A 22,600-nucleotide genomic window follows, 5' to 3' on the forward strand; every position below is an offset into this window, starting at 1 on the left:
AGTCATTGAATTCTTGATGTCACCCCAAAGGAGATTCATCAGGGAATGCCAGCTGTTTATGGCTATTGTGTTGATGTGAGTCCTGTGCGTCGTTGGGCGAGTAAGTTTAAAGATGTTAAAGTGGGAACATCTGACTTGCGTGACAAACAAAGAGTTGGACGTCCTGTGACAGCAACCACAGAGTTTCACAAGCAAAAGGTTGACAGATTGATTCGGAACGATTTTTGTATCACTCAGAGAGAAATTTCAAGCATCATCAGCATTTCACGAGAATGTGTGGGTCACATGATTGCTTTGCTTGGCTATTGGAAGATCTGTGCACAATGGGTCCTGTGAGATGCCGGTTGCGGAAACAGAGTGTCAACTTCTTTCGCGACGGCTTCAGAAAACTTGTTCATGTTGGCAGAAATGTATCCAATTGTCTGGTGATGATGTGGAAAAGTGAATAGTGGTGGTTAAAGAGCACATTCTAAGGATTATTTCTACGTTTGATTTATTAAAATATCCCCATCCAAACTGAAGTAACGAAGGTGGAGGCATTACTTTTCATTCAACCCTCGTAATTTTTCCCTGCACCAAACCTTTCTGGCCTCTGCTTGACCCGGTTCTTGGTCAGCTGCTGCCTTTCCCCCATTTCTCCGGAGACACTTTCGGGTGTCTTGAGAAAACTTTTCTATTTAAAAACCCAACACCATTCCTCATCATCGACCACCAAGTGCTAAGACAAGCCAAAATATAAATATTTGCCTCGGCTATTCTTAGAACAGGAGTGTGCATGCTGTCAGAGGAGAGGCATTCCCACCGTTTGCCTTGCACAGACCACCCCCCGGAATATTTGGGGGAAAAACATCTCGTTTTGCATTTCTTTCCATCTTCTTTTAGATCCCATTGCAATTAACTGATCATGAATAACACAATGGAGCATGATTTTTGTTCCTGGGTCATAAATGTCATTTCTTAATTGGTTTTTATAATCAGAACATGGGGATAGTTTGGGTTGCTGTGAGTCTTTCAGGATATATGGCGATGTTCCAGATGTTTCTTCAGGGGAAGGATATTGCAAACTTCTTCTGAAGAACTCTGATCAAGAAAACCCTAAGTTGATAAAGAATATTCAAAACAAATGTTGGAAATGTAAATCACAAGAGGGAACTTACTTCCATACCTGGTGTACCTGCTTAGAAACTGCAAAATATTGGAAAGAAGTGCACGAAAAGTCACAAAAAAATCTACAAAAAGTATTCCCGATGAAGCCGGAATTCTATCTTCTTGTACTAACAGATAGCATAACAACTTTTACTGAAAATGATATTATTTTTACCTATATATCAATGGCCGTAAGGATAACCTTTTCTCGACAATGGAAATTGGAAGAAATACCAGCGAAAGGTCTCTGGTTAGACAAGCTTGACGAAATCTATGATATGGACAGACTAACATACTTAATGAAAGAAAACAGAGGCAAACCAATAAAAACTACAGACTGGAATAAATACGAAAAATATAGAAAACAAGCAATGGATTAGAAGAAATAAAAAGGAGAATCCTGGGAATTCAAACAAAATTGAGACCAATAAACAAGAAAAGAAAATACAGTAGAGTCTCACTTGTCCAAGCTAAACGGGCCGGCAGAACGTTGGATAAGTGAATATGTTGGATAATAAGGAGGGATTAAGGAAAAGCCTATTAAACATCAAATTAGGTTATGATTTTACAAATTAAGCATCAAAACACTGAACTACAGAAAAAGTAGTTCAATACGCAGTAATGTTATGTAGTAATTACTGTATTTACGAATTTAGCACCAAAATACCACAATGTATTGAAAACATTGACTACAAAAATGCATTGGATAAACCAGAACGTTGGATAAGTGAGACTCTACTGTGTAAACATTCGAATACATCCATGAAGAGTAGAAAACAGAAGACAAAACGTTTTCCCTTACCCCTCCCATTTTTTATTTCTTTCTCTCTCCTCATTCTTTACCCTTTTCCCATCAATTTTCCTACAGTTTTATCTTCCATATTATTATTATCATCATCTCTTTTTTCCTTTTCCTTCCTCCTTCTTTCTTCCTGTTTTTCTTATTTACCTGTGTATATCTTTTATGTAAAGTACTTAAAATCTGAATAAAAATTATATATTAAAAAAGAAAACCCTAAGTTGGAATCAACTCAATGCCCAAAAGGTCAACTGAGATACGGCTCCTCCACGGCAATGGATTTGGGACAAATGGTTCTGTCTGTCTGTCTGTTCATCCATTCGTCCAATTCAAGCCATTTTCATACTGTATTTGTGCAAACCTCGGACCCAGATGTACAGTCGGAAGGCGAAATGCGGGACAAAGAGAGAAGGGATCTGCTGGCCTGTGTTTTGGAAGAGGAGGCAGGGAGAGAAAACACACACATTTTTGGCCCACGCTCCACTCTGCCGCTTTCCCAGCGGAGAGATAAAAAGTGACCGAGAAGGAGAGAGGGAAGATTGCAAAGATAGATCTTCCCAAGTTGATTGGGAGTCCGGGGTCTCTCGGGCTGGAAGGGAAGTGGGAGACATATTTTAAAAATAGAGTCATGCTGGAGCGCATCCAGAAACCTCATCCATCAAACAGTAAATGAAAAACAATAACTCTTGCCCCAGCTGCCTAAATAAGAACCGAAAGGAGGCCTGACCCACATAAATTGCAAACCCTTCCTCTCCGTGGTTGAGTGGAAAAGGTCTGGAGGAAGAGTCTTGCCTTGGTCCTGATGAGAGAAGCAGGCCTCTTGAGCAAGCTGCACTCCGGGTTCTCTCAAATGAATTTCATGCCATTTCGGACTCTCTCCTTCTCGCTTTTTACTCTAGAAAAGCCAGCATGCCTTGGTCTTTGGACTCAAGAAAGCAGAGGTCCATTACCTTCTTAGCTATGGATATCCAATGAATTATATGTCTACACTGCCATGTAATCAATCCGGTTTCTGAATCCAGATTATATGCCTTCAACTGGATGATACGAGTCTACACTGCCATATAATCAGTCCAGTTTCTGAATATAGAGTATGTGCCTTCAACTGGATTATACGAGTCTACACTGCCATATAATCAGTCCAGTTTCTGAATATAGAGTATATGCCTTCAACTGGATTATACGAGTCTACACTGCCATATAATCAGTCCAGTTTCTGAATATAGAGTATATGCCTTCAACTGGATTATACGAGTCTACACTGCCATATAATCAGTCCAGTTTCTGAATATAGAGTATATGCCTTCAACTGGATTATACGAGTCTACACTGCCATATAATCAGTCCAGTTTCTGAATATAGAGTATATGCCTTCAACTTATACGAGTCTACACTGCCATATAATCAGTCCAGTTTCTGAATATAGAGTATATGCCTTCAACTGGATGATACGAGTCTACACTGCCATATAATCAGTCCAGTTTCTGAATATAGAGTATATGCCTTCAACTGGATTATACGAGTCTACACTGCCATATAATCAGTCCAGTTTCTGAATTCAGATTATATGCCTTCAACTGGATTATACGAGTCTACACTGCCATATAATCAATCCGGTATGCCTTGAACTGGATTATATAAGTCTACACTCCCATATAATCAATCTGGTTTCTGAATCCAGTTTATATACTTTGAGTCCACACTGCCATATAATCAGTCCGGTTTCTGATTCCAGATTATATGCCTTGAATTGGATTATATGAGTCTACACTCCCATATAATCAATCCGGTTTCTGAATCCAGAGTATATGCCTTGAACTGGATTATACGAGTCTACACTGCCATATAATCAGGCCAGTTTCTGAATCCAGATTATATGTTTTGAATTGGATTATATGAGTCTATACTGCCATATAATCACTCCGGTTTCTGAATCCAGATTATATGCTTTGAATTGGATTATACAAGTCTACACTGCCATATAATCAGTCCAGTTTCTGACTCCAGATTATATGCCTTGAACTGGATTATACGAGTCTACACTGCCATATAATCAGTCCGGTTTCTGAATCCAGAGTATATGCTCTTGAACTGGATTATATGAGTCTACACTGCCATATAATCAGTCCGGTTTCTGAATCCAGAGTATATGCTCTTGAACTGGATTATATGAGTCTACACTGCCATATAATCAGTCCGGTTTCTGAATCCAGATTACTATATATGCGCTGAACACTCCCATATAATCAATCCCGTTTCTAAATCCAGATTACCGGATATGCTTAGAACTGGATAATATGAGTCTATACTCCTATGTAACCAATCCAGTTTCTGAGTCCAGATTATATGCCTTCAACTGGATTATACGAGTCTATACTGCCATATAATCAATCCAGTTTCTGAATCCAGATTACCATATATTCTTTGAACTGGATAATATGAGTCTACACTCCCATATAATCAATCCAGTGTCTAAATCCAGATTACTGTATATTCTTTGAACTGGATGATATGAGTCTACACTCCCATATAATCAATCCAGTTTCTGAATCCAGATTATACGCCTTGAACTGGATTATACGAGTCTACACTGCAGTTTATATGACAGTTTAGGCTCATATAACCCAGTTCAAATCAGATAATCTGGATTCAGAAACTAGATTATATGGTAGTGTAAGTGAGGAGAAAGGGGAAAATTCTTGCCCTTCTTGGTAAGCTGCTGCAAAAGCAAACTGCTGCAGCTTCTCCTGACTTGTGTATTCTTCCTCAGCAATTCCTGGCCACACTCTGATGCTGCTCGGCCACATGGACCCCAGTGTTCAATGGTGAAATATGGGAGGGAATGCTGCTATTCCATTCCCATTGGATCCCTCTCTTCTCTTCACTTCGCCTCTCCAGGGCCGGAGGAAATCCAGGCGTCTCTCAGCTTTGTGGGGAAGGCAGCTGCAGCCTGTTAACCACAACTTCCTTATCGCAATCATCATCATCATCATAATTTTTGGAAAGAATAACACCCGGCAGGGGATGTGCTCCTGATGAAGGGGCATCGCCGTTGCCCTTCTCTCATCAAGGAAGTTGGACGGGGTCCACAATCCCTTCATCGCAACTACAGCAGGAGGGAACGATAAGCCGAGCGGAAAATACATTCTCTCCGCTTTGCAGCAGAAAGGGAGATAAGGCCCGGCAAGCATTGCCAACTAAGCACAGAACACAACTTTATTATATCATGTACCTTTCAGGCACACTGCCAAGACCACCACAAACATGCGGCGGGTACCTTTGTGTCATGCCATCTTGGCCACAATGTTATTGCGCGCTTACAAGTCCTTCGCAACCCTATGATGAACCTACAATGGCATTTTCTTGTAGGGAAGTAAAGGAGAGAATTCCAGGAGAGCAATAAAACAAGCCTTTTATTATTATCACAGCTGTAGATAAAGCAAAACAGCCGTAGGTTCCCAAATCAGTGGGTCCGTACCATGCAAATGGCCGTCACAACATATGCATAGCAAACAAAGAATTTATATCTCAGCTTATCTACAATTGACCAATGGCTGAGGATCTTCCTCACCTTCCACACCCATTTTGGCATAAGTGATACCTGGGACCTCACTTGTTGATTTCAAGCTAACTTTTGGTCTTGAAACATTCTGGTGAAAGGCACCAGCTCACAGGAAGGGAGGGGCATATGCACAGGCAAAGCTACATAGGCAATATGTTGTCAAAGGCTTTCATGGCCGGGATCACAGGGTTGTTGTATCACTTTGGCATAAGTGATGCCTGTGGCCTCACTTGTTGATTTCAAGCTAAATTTTGGTCTTGAAACATTCTGGAGAAAGGCACCAGCTCACAGGAAGGGAGGGGCATATGCACAGGCAAAGCTACATAGGCAATATGTTGTCGAAGGCTTTCATGGCCGGGATCACAGGGTTGTTGTATCACTTTAGCATAAGTGATACCTGTGACCTCACTTGTTGATTTCAAGCTAACTTTTGGTCTTGGAACATTCTGGAGAAAAGCACCAGCACACAGGAAGGGAGGGACATATGCACGGGCAAAGCTACATAGGCAATATGTTGTCGAAGGCTTTCATGGCCAGGATCACAGGGTTGTTATATGTCTTTCGGGCTGTGTGGCCATGTTCCAGAAACATACAACAAGCCTACATAGGCAATAGTTTACTATTTTCTGGCTTATGGTCCCTACATCACCATCCTCGGAGGCCGAGAAAGTGTGACTTGCCTAAGGTCATCCCGTAGGTTTTGATGGCCGATGAAGTATCTGAACTCTTGTCATTTGGAGAATCAGTCCAGTGCTCCCACCACTACCTGAGCCTGAGTATTTGCCAAACTGATATGACACCATTTTTCCTTTTCAATAAGATTATGATTGCTATTTTTCCCAAAAGGTTATGCGCCCAGAGAGTGCGCAAAATTTCTCCTTACTCCAACAATGTGGAGGAGGTTATGAGGGTCTTTCAAGCTGACAAGTTGAGCTTGGGGGGACTTTAGTATGAGGAGCCATGGCTATGGGTATGTAATTATTAGGCATGGTCAAAAAAATCGTAAAGAATCTTAAATCGGATTAAAATCGGATATATCCCACTTTTTGATCCGGTATCCGACGCGGGCTATAATTATGTGATATAGGTACATCTCCAAACGCAGCCAGAATTTTTGTGGTGTTCCAGTACAACCCAATGTTCATTTTCATCACCTAGTCTTGGTGAGGAACACCTTCAGAAATCCAAATGCAAGCACGATGCAAAAGATGCCTCTGCCTTTCCAGGTCTGCAAAGCCACTTTCTCAAATCCAAGCCATGACTTTCATGGAAGTAGATGTACAACCGGAGGGATGGCACATCATCACACCCCTCCCTTGAGGAAGGATCCTGTTTGGTCAGAAAAAGAAGAGTCCAGTTCTGGCCATCGGGATCTTTGGATGTTGACTTTGCTAATAGAAACCCTCTGTATAAACAGGGAGGGAATCCAGCAGAGATCAGAACTCTTTTCCTCTTTCAAGGAAATTAAACATCTCAAACAATTCGGGAAAACACACACCCCGCTCCCCCCCTTTCTTGCCTCCCCTGGACAGTAATTAACTTCTTCCTGTTCTGTGCTCTGGCCTGGTTTTCCAAACACAGGAGTAGGGATGGATTATTTTTCCAAGGAAATGTTATTGAAAGCCTTGGCCGTTGTCTCCTAAGGATGGGCTGGCGGAAAGGAAACGGTCCCAGTGACCTCGGAAACCCGGGCGAGGGACGGCTTGGTCCATCCTGGATGTCCAGAGCCCTCCGTGGTGCGCTGAAGCTTAGCAGCAAGAGCAGAAGTGTGTTGGGTTGGGTGGCGAACACACTTTCCTTGGAAAACGGACATGGTGTCAAGAAGGGTATGGAGAAGTTGGAGTGGGTTGAGAGAAAAACGACAAGGAAAGATATGGAGAACAAAACATATCAGGAAAAGTTGACGGAGATGGACATGTTCTTCTTGACAGTGAGAGCAGTTCAGCAATGGAAGCAAAGGTCGCGGGAGGTGTTGAGGTCTTCTTCTCTGGAGATCTTCTCAAAGAGGCTGGGGATGTTCTTGTTCAGGGATCCCCAAACTCTAGTTTTTCATGTGTTTTGGGATTCTGGGAACTGAGGTCCAAAATCTGGAAGACCAGAGTTTGGAAACAGTGCTCCAATGGAAGATCCTTCACTGAGCAGGACTTGGTCTTGATGGTCTACAGGTCCCATTCAAGCTCCATGGTTCTGTGATGGAGGAAAGCTGCAAAACAAGGCAACAGAATATTTTAATGTTTTTTTCTCCATTGATCAGAGTTTGGAGACAGTGCTCCAATTGAATATCCTTCACTGAGCAGGACTTGGACTTGATGGTCTACTGGTCCCATTCGAACTCCATGGTTCTGTGATGGAGGAAAGCTACAAAACAAAGGAATATTTTAATATTTTTTTCTCCATTGATCAGAGTTTGGAGACAGTGCTCCAACTGAAGATCCTTCACTGAGCAGAACTTGGACTTGATGGTCTACAAGTCCCATTCAAGCTCCATGGTTCTGTGATGGAGGAAAGCTACAAAACAAAGGAATATTTTAATATTTTTTTTCTCCATTGATGCTGCATCTCTCATTGTCAGAACGTAGCTGTCACTTCAAATGGGGAGTTAATCCACCCCATATTTATGCCTCTAAAAGGCCTATCAATCCTATCTCGATACCTTGGAACCTCCTTCAAAGTATGGACTACATCTCAAAACAAGTTCATGGACCTCTGCCACTGACATCCTACCAAATTTTGCAAATTTTGCAGTCAAAATATTACGATGCGGAGCACGGCTTTCTCTTTGGGGCCATTTCTATTGTAACATCTCTATTGTTACTTTATTTTGGGGGTTCCAGCCATTTCAACCCATCTCTAACATTTTGTTTTCTTCCTCCAAACAGTTTTTACTGTAACCTTAACAAAATCAAATGGGAGCCTGTCTTCTCTGCACAACCTGAGTGTAGCTCTCAAGGGAAAGTCAAGCCGCATTGTGTGGCTTTAGAAAGAGATCTTCCACGGCCCTTTCCTTTCTTCTCGCTCACAGGGTATCTTATGTTTCCCGGGCCCTGGGGCAGTTTGCTCCCCTCTCTGCCATCTGCCACTCCAGATTCCCATCCAGCCTTTTCCCCTTTTACAGGAGTAGCGTTTCAAGCCATTGTAAAGGAAGGCCAGACATTGGATACTCGACCCCCCGAAGCCACAGAGGAAGAAGCCTATATAGGACAATGCGGACATCATGGCATTTTCCACTAAGCAGAAGCCCATTAATAAGAGATGAAGTGTATCATCATTCACTTTGTCCTGAAAAGGACATTAGGGAACAGGAGAGGCTGTTAGAAAGGAAAATCAAAATGGTGCTTGAAGCACTTTCCTGCTATTGAATTTGAGGCTGAGCATTCGGTATCCATGCTGGCATTCCTCATTTGTCCTGGACAGTCTTGATTAATCCTCTGCCATCCCACTTTTTCAGCTGTCTTTATAACATCCCGGTTTCTCTCTGTCCTCCTTTGTCCTCAGCTTGCTTCAATTGCTGCAAAGAAGAGGAGATGTAAAAGTGGAGTCTTGCCCTTCCCTATAAGGTAAAGGTAAAGGTAAAGGTTTGACGTTCAGTCATGTCTGACTCTGGGGGTTGGTGCTCATCTCCATTTCTAAGCCGAAGAGCTGGCATTGTCCATAGACACCTCCAAAGTCATGTGACTGGCATGACTGTATGGAGCGCCGTTACCTTCCCACTGAAGCAGTACCTATTGATCTACTCATATTGGCATGTTTTCGAACTGCTAGGTTGGCAGAAGCTGGAGCTAACAGCGGGCGCTCACTATGCTCCCAGGATTTGAACCTGGGACCTTTCAGTCTGCAAGTTCAGCAGCTCAGCGCTTTAACACACTTCGCCACCGGGGTTCCTCACCCTTCCCTATAGGCTCTGGCAAAAGCAAACTGCTGCAGCTTGTCTTTTTCCATTGTGAATGCACTCAGTTGCTCAACCACATATGTCCACCATCTGTGAAATGTTGAAAGCTATGCATTGGACATCCAGAAGCTATGGAAAGCCAGCCAGCCAAACATGTATGTAAGCACACCCATCCACTTATGTTTTGCAGCAACTGGCACTGAGATTAATATTGGCGCTGTTGCTAAAGGTAATATATAACCATTGCAATGAATGGCTGTTGACTTGCCCGATCTTCAGTGAATGTATCTAGTCCTCTTGTCAAGCTGTTCGTGTTATTGGCCATCCTTATATCTCCTGGCAACAAATTCTGCCAGGAGTTGGGGGAAAACAATGAAGTCAGCTGCCACTCAGGCAAGACATACCAAAGGCCGTACTTGTCTCTACAACGCACAACACAGATCCCATGCCAAGGAATGTTGGCACAGGACAAGATAGAATACAGGTCTATTGGAGGCCCGAAGAGCTAAATGAATCCAGCATGTTCAATGAGAGTATGCGTCTGAAAACAAATATAAAACACTAGCTGTGCCCAGCCACGCGTTGTTGTGGCGAAGTCTGGTGGTATGGGAAATAAAGTATTGAGGAATTGGTGGTCGTTAAGGTAAAGGGTAAAGGTTTTAACTTACATTAAGTGCATTATAAATGGGTTATATAGCTGTGTGGAAGGGCCTTGAGTCTACACTGCCATATAATCCAGTTCAAATCAGATAATCTGTATTTTATAGGCAGTGTGGAAGAGGCCTAAGTGAGGTCTAACTCTGCCTGTCCCTGGGCTGAGTGGGTTGCTAGGAGACCAAGTGGGCGGAGCTTAGCCTTCTAACTGGCAGCAATTGGATAAAAACAATTATTCCTCTCCCTCTAATTAGGACTTTATTTTTCTTTTCTTTTTGTTGTATGAACGTAGAGGCATGGATGAGGGGTTGTGCTGCCACGTTTAGTGTTTCTGGGATGTGTAGTTTTGTTGCTTTGTCCTAGGCTGAAATTTCACTACCCTTTTATATATATAGATTCAGGTGTTTCTGGACACAAGTGTTTGCTAGATGTATCCTGATGGACCAGGGGGGTAAATGGGACATGGGATGAGTTGCATTTATGACAGTTCCTGTGCTCCTTGTTATATCTCATTTCGCACTGCCCAGACAGCCTTTATGACACCCTCTACATTAAAAACCATACAATTCTAAGCCTCTCATTCCCATACACACTATACTAAACTTGCTTGGAACTGCTTGTCTCATGCCTTTGTACTGATTCTCTCCTCCAGCTTTGGATGGAGGAATGTCTTGGAATGGAAACATCTTTCGTCTGTCTCCAAGTGCCCAAAGCTGCTGCCTGTGCCAAGCTAATCCCACTGTTTCCAATTACAAAGCTGCCAGAATCCTGCAACGTCAGCTTGCCAGGCAGGCTTTGGAAGCTAGAAATCTTTCTAGGAAGTGCCTCTTTGGAAAATACATATGCAAATAGAAAAGAGGTAGCAGCTGGGAGTGTTCCCAAGTTGGCCCAAAGGTTCAGTGATGGAGAGGAATTCACACATTTTTTTGAATGTATCACAAGACTCAATTTAACCCTCTCTGGGGGAGATTCCACCAAAAATCAGCAGAGTAGCAAAAGCAAAGCTTTCAAATGCAGCAGTTATTTACACGCGGTGAGCAAGAGAAGCCTTTGACCATTTAGGATGGCAATGGACTGCAGAGTCTCAATAAAAGTTCAAAAAAGTATTTATTCAGATAAAAAGAACTCCATTTAGATAGAAAGGCTTGGGACCTGTCTAGTCTACTCTAGACTGGTTTGTAAGGAAAAATAAGAAAGGAAAAATAACAAACATCTAAATACAGTAGAGTCTCACTTATCCAACACTCGCTTATCCAACGTTCTGGATTATCCAACGCATTTTTGTAGTCAATGTTTTCAATATATTGTGATATTTTGGTGCTAAATTCGTAAATACAGTAATTACTACATAGCATTAATGTGTAATGAACTATGTTTTCTGTCAAATTTGTTGTCAAACATGATGTTTTGGTGCTTAATTTGTAAAATCATAACCTATTTTGATTTTTAATAGGCTTTTTCTTAATCTCTCCTTATTATCCAACATATTCGCTTATCCACGTTCTGCCGGCCCGTTTATGTTGGATAAGTGAGACTCTATTGTAGTTACATCATGCCAGGAGAGATGGCAGGACGTGTTCTTAGCTAGAAGAACAAAGGGAGAAGAGGGAAGCAAAATGGTTCCAACCTCATGGTCCAGTTTATTAGGGCCATAAAATACTCTGACCAATGAGAAGTTAGTGTCCCTGAAGATTCACATTTCTACTAACTTCAACGTAAGGGATGTGACCTAAACAGGATAGAGTGAAACACAGTAAAGCCTGTCTAGGCCTGCTTTGGAAACAGGGAAAGGATTCCCTCAATCTAACTCTATCATCTATCTAACTACATCTAGACTTGAGTAGTCCAGGGTGATTCCCAACAAGTTGACCATCCAAAGACAAAGCACAGGGGCACATATAAAGGAGCCAAACCCAACTTTGCCCAGCATTGAACTTTGTCTTCCCCTTTAGTCCCTCACAGTTGCACGATGGATCGGGTTCCCCAGAGGTGCTTTGAGCATTTAACATGCATGACAGAAGGGCAACAAACTATTAAGAGTGTGTGGGACCTGGAGGGGAGGTCAGAGGAGAAATGATCTTATGATAGTGCCTGGCACTAATGCGGCAAAGCAGATTAATGGCTTGGGGGGCTTTGAAGGCAAGAAAAGGGAGACGGGAACTAATTGGAGAGTTACGCATGGAAGGGACCGGGAACAGAGTGCCTGCAATCCTCCCCAAACCTTCAAACTTCTGGCTTCCGTCACTTGTCCACCTAACAGCCATTTCTAGAAGTCCTCTTGATCTAGTGAATTACACAGTTTCCTTCTTTTCAACATGTTGCACCCACACGCGTGCTGGGTTTATGTCTCGGTCCCAAAGCAATGGCTAAGACTTAACATCACAAATGTGCCATCTTGGACAGGAGAATCTCAATCTATATATATATAAGAGTGATGGCATCAGGGCAGCGGACAAAACAACAAAGCTACAGGCTCCCCAACCTCGAAATTTGACAACACAACCCATCATTCACGGCTCTAGGTTGATACAACAAAAAGAAAAGAAAAATAAAGTCCTAATTACAGGGAGAGGAATGATAGTTTTTATCCAATTGCTGCCAGTTAGAAGGCTAAGCTCCGCCCACTTGGTCTCCTAGCAACCGACTCAGCCCAGGGGAGAGGAAGACTTAGGCCTCATTTAGGCCTCTTCCACAGATTATCAGATTTGAACTGGATTATATGGCAGTGTAGACTCAAGGCCCTTCCACATCTATATAACCCATTTATAATCTTATATTATCTGCTTTGAACTGGATTATCTTGACTCCACACTGCCATATAATCCACTTCAGTGTGCATACTAAACATAAAGACAACCATACAACAGACATTCAATACCACCACTACCTCAACAATTTCTCAACAACACCACCAGACAACGCCACAGCAACGCGGGGCCGGGCACAGCTAGTATATAATAATAATAATGATGATGATGATAATAATAATAATAATAATAATAATAATAATAATAATAATAATAATAATAGTAATTTTATTCTTATACCCCACCTCATCTCCCCGAAGGGACTCGGGGCGGCTTACATGGGGCCAAGCCCGGACAGAACAAAATAAAAACAAAACAATAAAACAAATCAATCAGACAATAAAAATAAGTCATAAAAACCACATACAAGATAAAGTGATAAAATCATGGATTGGGTTCAAAGGATCTAGGCCAAAGTGCTAAAAGTGCAAATATATCATCATATATACTCTCCATTCTCACTTTTTCAGCTGCCTTGAGTCCCCTTCGGGAGAGATAAAACAGGGTATAAATCAATAAATATAATAATAACAACAACAACAACAATGAGAAGCAACTGGAAAAGCTTACACGATACGAGGATTTGAAGATCGAACTGCAAAGACTCTGGCACAAGCCAGTCAAGGTGGTCCCAGTGGTGATCAGCACACTGGATGTAGTGCCTAAAAGCACCAAAACATCATGTTATACAACAAATTTGACAGAAAAGGTAGTTCAATACGCAGTAATGCTATGTAGTAATTGGATTTGAAGATCGAACTGCAGGATTTGAAGATCGAACTGCAAAGACTCTGGCACAAGCCAGTCAAGGTGGTCCCAGTGGTGATTGGCACACTGGATGTAGTGCCTAAAAGCACCAAAACATCATGTTATACAACAAATTTGACAGAAAAGGTAGTTCAATACGCAGTAATGCTATGTAGTAATTGGATTTGAAGATCGAACTGCAGGATTTGAAGATCGAACTGCAAAGTCTCTGGCACAAGCCAGTCAAGGTGGTCCCAGTGGTGATCGGCACACTGGATGTAGTGCCTAAAAGCACCAAAACATCATGTTATACAACAAATTTCACAGAAAAGATAGTTCAATACGCAGTAATGCTATGTAGTAATTGGATTTGAAGATCGAACTGCAGGATTTGAAGATCGAACTGCAAAGACTCTGGCACAAGCCAGTCAAGGTGGTCCCAGTGGTGATCGGCACACTGGATGTAGTGCCTAAAAGCACCAAAACATCATGTTATACAACAAATTTCACAGAAAAGATAGTTCAATACGCAGTAATGCTATGTAGTAATTGGATTTGAAGATCGAACTGCAGGATTTGAAGATCGAACTGCAAAGACTCTGGCACAAGCCAGTCAAGGTGGTCCCAGTGGTGATTGGCACACTGGATGTAGTGCCTAAAAGCACCAAAACATCATGTTATACAACAAATTTGACAGAAAAGGTAGTTCAATACGCAGTAATGCTATGTAGTAATTGGATTTGAAGATCGAACTGCAGGATTTGAAGATCGAACTGCAAAGTCTCTGGCACAAGCCAGTCAAGGTGGTCCCAGTGGTGATCGGCACACTGGATGTAGTGCCTAAAAGCACCAAAACATCATGTTATACAACAAATTTCACAGAAAAGATAGTTCAATACGCAGTAATGCTATGTAGTAATTGGATTTGAAGATCGAACTGCAGGATTTGAAGATCGAACTGCAAAGACTCTGGCACAAGCCAGTCAAGGTGGTCCCAGTGGTGATCGGCACACTGGATGTAGTGCCTAAAAGCACCAAAACATCATGTTATACAACAAATTTCACAGAAAAGATAGTTCAATACGCAGTAATGCTATGTAGTAATTGGATTTGAAGATCGAACTGCAGGATTTGAAGATCGAACTGCAAAGACTCTGGCACAAGCCAGTCAAGGTGGTCCCAGTGGTGATTGGCACACTGGATGTAGTGCCTAAAAGCACCAAAACATCATGTTATACAACAAATTTCACAGAAAAGGTAGTTCAATACGCAGTAATGCTATGTAGTAATTACTGTATTTACGAATTTAGCACCAAAATATCATGATGTATTGAAAACATTGACTACAAAAATGTGTTGGATAATCCAGAAAGTTGGATAAGCAAGTGTTGGATAAGTGAGACTCTACTGTCTCTACTCTACTGAAAACAGTGAGATGTTAACAGGAATTCTTGGTCCCATTGATCAACTGTGCTATGGATCAGCCTTCTGCACAAGATCAGCTCATTTATAACTGTGGAGAGGGGGAAAAAGATGATGAACTCTGAAGTTGCTATATACATAGTGACTCATCACTGAACAATGTTAATGAAATTTGACTTTTCTCTCTCGCATGCCCAGTAGCGACACTGGAATTCTGACACTGAAACCTGGACATCTGGCGAAGCCTTTAAACCCACCTCGAATGACTTCCTTGTTCTTAAATTTAATTACCATTCTTATCTTTTCTTATCTTAACCACCCCGCTTCTGTTTATAAACACTGTCCGCCCGCTCAGCTCCAGGCAGGCAACCTGAGAGCAGCTCCTGGCATCTGAAAAACCCATTAGGCCCCGGGGAGTCTCATAAATCCAAGGCTGTCTGACGCTAAGAAAACTGGAGCTGAGGACATGAAACATACAAACATGGGGAAACTTTCTTTTATCAGACCATAGCTTCAAGAATGACCATGCTGACTGGGAGATCCCATCAATGTTGGATGGGAAGTTGCCATCAAACCATCAAAAACTAAATGTTTGGCATATGGTTTGGGCATTGGACTACGATGCTGGAGACCACATTGGATTTTGCTGGGTTTTGGATGTTGTGGTAATCTCTGAGCGGTTAGACTCAATTTAACCCTCTCTGGGGGAGATTCCACCAAAAATGTAGCAGAGTAGCAAAAGTAGACTTTCAAACACAGCAGATGCTTACACACAAAGAGAAGCCTTTTTCAGTTAGGATGGCAATCGATTGCAGAGTCTCAGTAAAAGTTCAAAAAGCATTTATTCAGGTAAAAAGAATTCCATTGTAGATAGAAAGGTTTGGGAGCTGTCGAGTCTACTCTAGACTGGTTTCTAAGGAAAAATAAGAAAGGAAAAATAACAAACATCTAGATCAGTGATGGCCAACCTATGACACGCGTGTCAGCACTGACACGCCTAGCCATTTTTGCTGACACGCTGCCGCATGCAGATTGATTGGATGACTAATGTCTTTTGTGGCCAAATTTGATGTGATTTGGTCCAGTGGTTTTGTTGTTTACTCCATGGGAATTATGCATGTTACATTTATATATATATATATACACACACACACACACACACACATACAGTAGAGTCTCATTTATCCAACATAAACAGGCCGGCAGAATGTTGGATAAGCGAATATGTTGGATAATAAGGAGGCATTAAGGAAAAGCCTATTAAACATCAAATTAGGTTATGAATTTACAAATTAAGCACCAATACATCATGTTATACAACAAATTTGGCAGAAAAAGTAGTTCATTAAGCAGTAATGCTATGTAGTAATTACTGTATTTACGAATTTAGCACCAAAATATCACGATGTATTGAAAACATTGACTACAAAAATGCGTTGGATAATCCAGAATGTTGGATAAGTGAGACTCTACTGTATATATATATATCATTCTATTATTATTCTATTATTATTGTAGTATATTATTATATTATTACTATTATATTATTATATTATTCATTATTCATGACTACATTGAAACTACAATAGAGAGAAATCAGCGTGGAAACTGCAAGAGGTCCCATAGATTGTTGTTCATGGAAATAATGGTAGTAAATATTTTTTGATTTATTAAATACAGTTATATATTACAATTATATATTTTTGTTACTTAAACTATATATATTGTGAAATTATGTTGTTGTTTTTTCCTCTCAAAGTGACACACCACCCAAGTCATGCTAGGTTTTTTGGTGAATTTTGACACACCAAGTGCAAAAGGTTGCCCATCATGGTCCAGTTTCTTGGAGCCATAAAACATTCCGACCAAAGAGAACTTAGTGTCCCTGAAGATTCACATTTTCTGCTAACTTCAAAAGTAAGGGATGTGACATAAACAGGATAGAGTGAAACACAGTAAAGCCTGTCTAGGCCTGCTTTGGAAACAGGGCAAGGATTCCCTCAATCTAACTCTATCATCTATCTGACTACATTTAGACTTGAATAGTCCAGGGTGATTCCCAACATTGGGGACAGCTATGGGGATGTGCAATCCAGACGTGGACAAACACAGCGGGATGAGACAGGACACTTCTCCCTCCCTGCCGGGCCACTCCACCCCCACACTAAGCGGATTAAAGGGTAACCAGGGAAACATGCGCCAACCGCCTTGGAACTGAGAAAATGCATGACGGAAAGGGGATTCAAGCAGAATTCCCGCCCCATCAAGAACGTCCCAAGTATGCCTTTGATGCAAACACTTCTCGCTGCAATAACAGGAAAAATTATGATGATTAAATATAAAATATTTCAATCTGTTGTCAAAGGCTTTCATGGCCGGAATAACAGAGTTGTTGCATGTTTTCCGGGCTGTCTGGCCATGTCCCAGAAGTATTCTCTCATGACATTTTGCCCACATCTATGGCAGGCATCCTGAGAGGTTGTGAGGTATGGAGAAACTAAGCAAGGGAAGGGAAGTAAAGGAGACAATTCTAGGGGAGCAATAAAACAAGTCTTTTATTATTATCACAGCTGATGATAAGGCAAAACAGCCGTAGGTACCCATTTGTGGATCCATACCATGCAAATGGCCATCGCAACATGTGCGTAGCAAACAAAGAATTTTATATCTCGGCTTATCTAAAATTGACCAGTGGCTGAGGATCTTCCTCACCTTCCACACCCACTTTGGCATAAGTGATACCTGTGGCCTCAGTTGTTGATTTCAAGCTAACTTTTGGTCTTGGAACATTCTGGAGAAAGGCACCAGCTCACAGGACCAATCACTCTGACCAAGAGGTCATGAGTTCGAGGCCAGCTCGGAGCCTGCATTTGTCTTGTCTTTGTTCTATGTCAAGGCATTGAATGTTTGCCTATATGTGTAATGTGATCCGCCCTGAGTCCCCTTCGAGGTGAGAAGGGCAGAATATAAATGCTGTAAATAAAAATAAATAAATAAATATTTGAATTCTTGTCGCTTGGAGATTCAGTCCAGTGCTCCAACCACTACCTGAGCCTGAGTATTTGCCAAACTGATATGACATCTTTTTTCCTTTTCAATAAGGTTATGATTGCTTTTTTTTTTCCAAAAGCTTATGCGCCCTGAGAGTGCCCAAAATTTCTCCTAGCAAACAAAGAATTTTATTTCTCAGCTTATCTAAAATTGACCAATGGCTGAGGGTCTTCCTCACCTCCCACACCTACTTGGCATAAGTGATACCTGTGACCTCACTTGTTGATTTCAAGCTAACTTTTGGTCTTGGAACATTCTGGAGAAAGGCACCAGCTCACAGGAAGGGAGGGGCATATGCACAGGCAAAGCTACGTAGGCAATCGTTTACTATTTTCTGGCTTATGGTCCCTCCATCACCATCCTCGGACCTAACTTGTTTACTCTGATCTTTCTTCTCCATTTGGAACTTCCTGGAGAAAGGCACCAGCCGCCAATAAGGAAGAGGCACAGGCCCGGTGTTGCACATACTACTTTGGTTCATACAAAGTGCTTATATTGTCTATATAAAGGCTATATGATATATGCAGAGGCAAAGCTACGTTAGGCAAAAGTTTACTATTTTTTGGCTTATGGTCCCTACAGAATGGTCAAGAAACAGCCTTTGTGGGAGTCCCGTAGGATGCTTAAGACTCCAGAACCAACCATTGCCAACCTCTGAAATCAGGAGAGAGTTTCCTTTGGGGCAAGGCTATCTCTCAGCCTTGACCATGGGGCAAATAACCAAGGAAGAGGAAAGGTGGAGAAAAGCGATATCAAGCTATACTGAGGAGACGCATGCCTTTTGCAGCAATGAAATCTTTTGCAAGACTTATCTTGCAGAAAATGGCACAGGAATGCCAACACCTCCACCCTTTCCAAGGGCTTAAACTACCGGAAACAGCAGCACGAACACAATAGGAGAGCACTTGTGCCAGGCCCGTTGATAAACAGTATTTAGCCTGAATTAAAGAGAGTCAGAAACCATTGCCAACCATTTCCTGCCCAATTTTGTAGATGCCTAGACGGCAGAGGAACAACTGTCTGTCTGTCTTGACCCCCGAGAGACACGTCCCAGATACTATTTGAAAATGGAGCACCAAATTGGGCCAATCCCTGCCAAATCAGGACAGCTGTGAGGTATTTAAATACAATTTAAAAATTAGGAAAATCCATAAAATTTGTCAACAAATACTTAAAATAAATTTCCCTAGGAAAGCGGAGTACTATTTATTGGGTATAACGGACCGGGATATTCACTTAGATATTAATGATGATATCCTATTTACATATTTAACAACAGCTGCTAGAATTAGTTTTGCCAAAAGATGGAAGCAAAAGGAAACACCGAGTATGGAAGAGTGGCTGCAGAAAGTGAAAGAGATAAAGGATATGGATAAACTAACTTTTTTATTAAAGAAAAATACAGGGACTCCGATAAGATATACAGACTGGACTAAAGTAGAAGAATTCGAAAGAAAAAGAAGTTGAAGGATAAGCGATAAAGAACAGAAGGATGAAACCTTTTTGTACCTTTCTTCGTAAGTTTTTGGTAAAGCAAAGAATCAATGACTAAGGCAATAATAAAGGACAATATCTCTTTTTTTTAGGGTCTGTCCCCATTATTACAGATAAAGAGGCTGATTCAATATTGGTGTTTTTTTTTGTATCACCCTCTTTCGTTTATATAGATTGGGAAACGCAAAGGCGAAGATGGAAGTCATTTTTATCATTTTTATTGTACTATTTTTTTAAACATATCTATATATATAAAAGAGTGATGGCATCACGGCAGCGGACAAAACAACAAAAGTAAACACCCCACAACCTTGAAAATTGACAGCACAACCCCTCATCCATGCCTCTAGGTTGATACAACAAAAAGAAAAGAAAAATAAAGTCCTAATTAGAGGGAGAGGAATAATTGTTTTTATCCAATTGCTGCCAGTTAGAAGGCTAAGCTCCACTCACTTGGTCTCCTAGCAACCCACTCAGCCCAGGGGACCCTTTACCTTAACTACCACCAATTCCTCAATACTTTATTTCCCATACCACCATACTTCGCCACAGCAACGCGTGGCCGGGCACAGCTAGTTATATATATATATATATATATTCTTTTTTCTTCTTCTCTTCTTTTTTCTTCTTCACTTTCTGTCAAAAATCATTGTTCTCACTCTTTCGTTGTTACTTAACTATTATATATACCAATAAAATATATATATTTAAAAAAATCAGGAAATCTTGATGCCAGCTTAACTCTGAATAGACGAGACTATGTAGTTTATGACAAAGGTTAGAATCATATTAGAGCTCACAATTCAAAGGCAAGGGGTCATCCGGCTTAAATCCCCAGGAACTAAGCAGCGTCTGGCAACCGCTTACCTGTTGACAGGACCAGGATGTTTATGTATAGGATGCCCAGACAACCAAAACGTTGGGCCGTGAGCCAACCACGAAGCGAGAGAAAGAAAATAGGTAAGTTCTCCTAATGTCCTTGGCCGTTGTTTCCGTCCAAATAGAACTGGACACTGCAGGGCTTGGGAACGTTCATTGTTTGGATTGTGACTTCCAGAAATCTCCCAGTCTGCAGAATCCCACTGGCTGGAGGATTCTGGAAGTAGTAGGCTAAACATGGACTCCTCAAAGCTCTACCTGTTGGAGTGACAGACACTTAATAGCATCAATATATATAAAAGAGTGATCGAATCCCAGAGACCAACAAAACAACAAAACTAAACACCCCACAACCTCGAAAATTGACAGCACAACCCCTCATCCATGCCTCTAGGTTGGTACAACAAAAAGAAAAGAAAATTAAAGTCCTAATTAGAGGGAGAGGCCGGGCTGTGGCGCTGGCTGTTGAGTAACCAGCTGCAACCAGCTGCAACAAATCACTCTGACCAAGAGGTCATGAGTTCGAGGCCAGCTCGGAGCTCTGTGTTTGTCTTGTCTTTGTTCTATGTTAAGGCATTGAATGTTTGCCTTATATGTGAAATGTGATCCGCCCTGAGTTCCCTTCGGGGTGAGAAGGACAGAATATAAATACTGTAAATAAATAAATAAATAATTGTTTTTATCCAATTGCTGCCAGTTAGAAGGCTAAGCTCCACCCACTTGGTCTCCTAGCAACCCAATCAGCCCAGGGGACAGGCAGAGTTAGGCCTCACTTAGGCCTCTTCCACACTGCCTATAAAATACAGATTATCTGATTTTAACTGGATTATATGGCAGTGTAGACTCAAGGCCCTTCCACACATCTATATAACCCATTTATAATCTCATATTATCTGCTTTGAACTGCATTATCTTGACTCCACATTGCCATATAATCCACTTTAGTGTGCATTTTATCCAGCTGTGTACAAGGGGCCTCAAATAATCCATAAATATACAGTAGAGTCTCACTTATCCAACATAAACAGGCCGGCAGAACGTCAAAAACATGCAAATGAGAGTAGATGAATAGGTACTGCTCCGGCGGGAAGGTAACGGCACTCCATGCAGTCATGCCACATGACTTTGGAGGTGTCTACGGACAATGCCGGCTCTTTGGCTTAGAAATGGAGATGAGTCCCAACCCCCACTTGGACTTAATGTCGAGGGAAAACCTTTACCCTTTACCTTAACTAGCACAAATTCCTCAATATTTTATTTCCCATACCACAGCAACGCGTGGCCGGGCATAGCTAGTTCCTGAATAGTCTCTCAGACTGTACAGAGGAACCCAAGCTGAAATTAAGTGACTGGTGTCTTTCTTTTTTTCTCTTTCTTTCTTTCTTTCTTTCTTTCTTTCTTTCTTTCTTTCTTTCTTTCTTTCTTTCTTTTCCAACCAAAACTGTGGCCCAGTTGCAACTCCAACCCTAATATTTGTGGCTGCCGCCGGAGAGGCTGAATGAGGACAAAAATCCTTGCCTGTAATATGGGAACCCAAAGGGGAAGACATCAGGTCTGATGAAAACATCTCAATGTTGCCGAGTTTACTATTTATAAAAGCAGTTCTGTGTGTACACTTTCAACAGGTTTGAGGAAACGCCCAGTGAAAAAAACCAGGCATATTTAAAATCAAACGTATCACAAGAAAGCAGCTGGCAGAGGAGGGTTTTATTATTCTATTGGCATCTCAATCTACCAGCTGTTATGGATTGGAGATGTGGACCATCAATGATTTGGATTTGGAAACGCCTGACCTTTCGATCTGAACCCTGTATCTACCACTGAGTTTCATCTTTCTCTCCTTCCTTCCGAAGGAAGATCTGCCAATCACGTCCCATCCGCATGCTTCTTTGGTGACATGCTCCAGTGTTCCCTCCTTGGGATTGCACATGTGATTTTCCTTTCTTGAGTGATGCTCGGATTTGAACCGAGGGCTCCAAAGGTGACGCTTGAGTGGCTTAAGCACAGCAGGATGCCCTCTTCCCCAACTAGTTTCCACTGCAAGAAATACATTTCGGTCCAGCTCTCTGAACTGTTCCAGATGTTCCGAAGCTCCTTCCAGCTGCAAAAATGCACACCCTCCCACTGACACGACTTAATAGATGCCGTGA

At 41.7% G+C, this 22,600-nt stretch overlaps 1 long non-coding RNA gene across 1 annotated transcript; it reads right to left on the bottom strand.

Annotated features, from left to right (window-relative positions):
- Nucleotides 1–5,340: 5,340 nt before the first annotated feature.
- LOC134294188 (uncharacterized) lies at nucleotides 5,341–16,639 on the bottom strand. Its single transcript, XR_010001162.1, has 2 exons — nucleotides 13,428–16,639; nucleotides 5,341–9,015 (listed from the first exon to the last, which is right to left on the bottom strand). It is a non-coding gene; the product is annotated as an uncharacterized LOC134294188 (long non-coding RNA).
- Between the last annotated feature and the right edge of the window lie 5,961 nt (nucleotides 16,640–22,600).

This window comes from Anolis carolinensis, unplaced genomic scaffold (genome assembly GCF_035594765.1).
Source record: "Anolis carolinensis isolate JA03-04 unplaced genomic scaffold, rAnoCar3.1.pri scaffold_13, whole genome shotgun sequence".
NCBI lineage: Eukaryota > Metazoa > Chordata > Lepidosauria > Squamata > Dactyloidae > Anolis > Anolis carolinensis.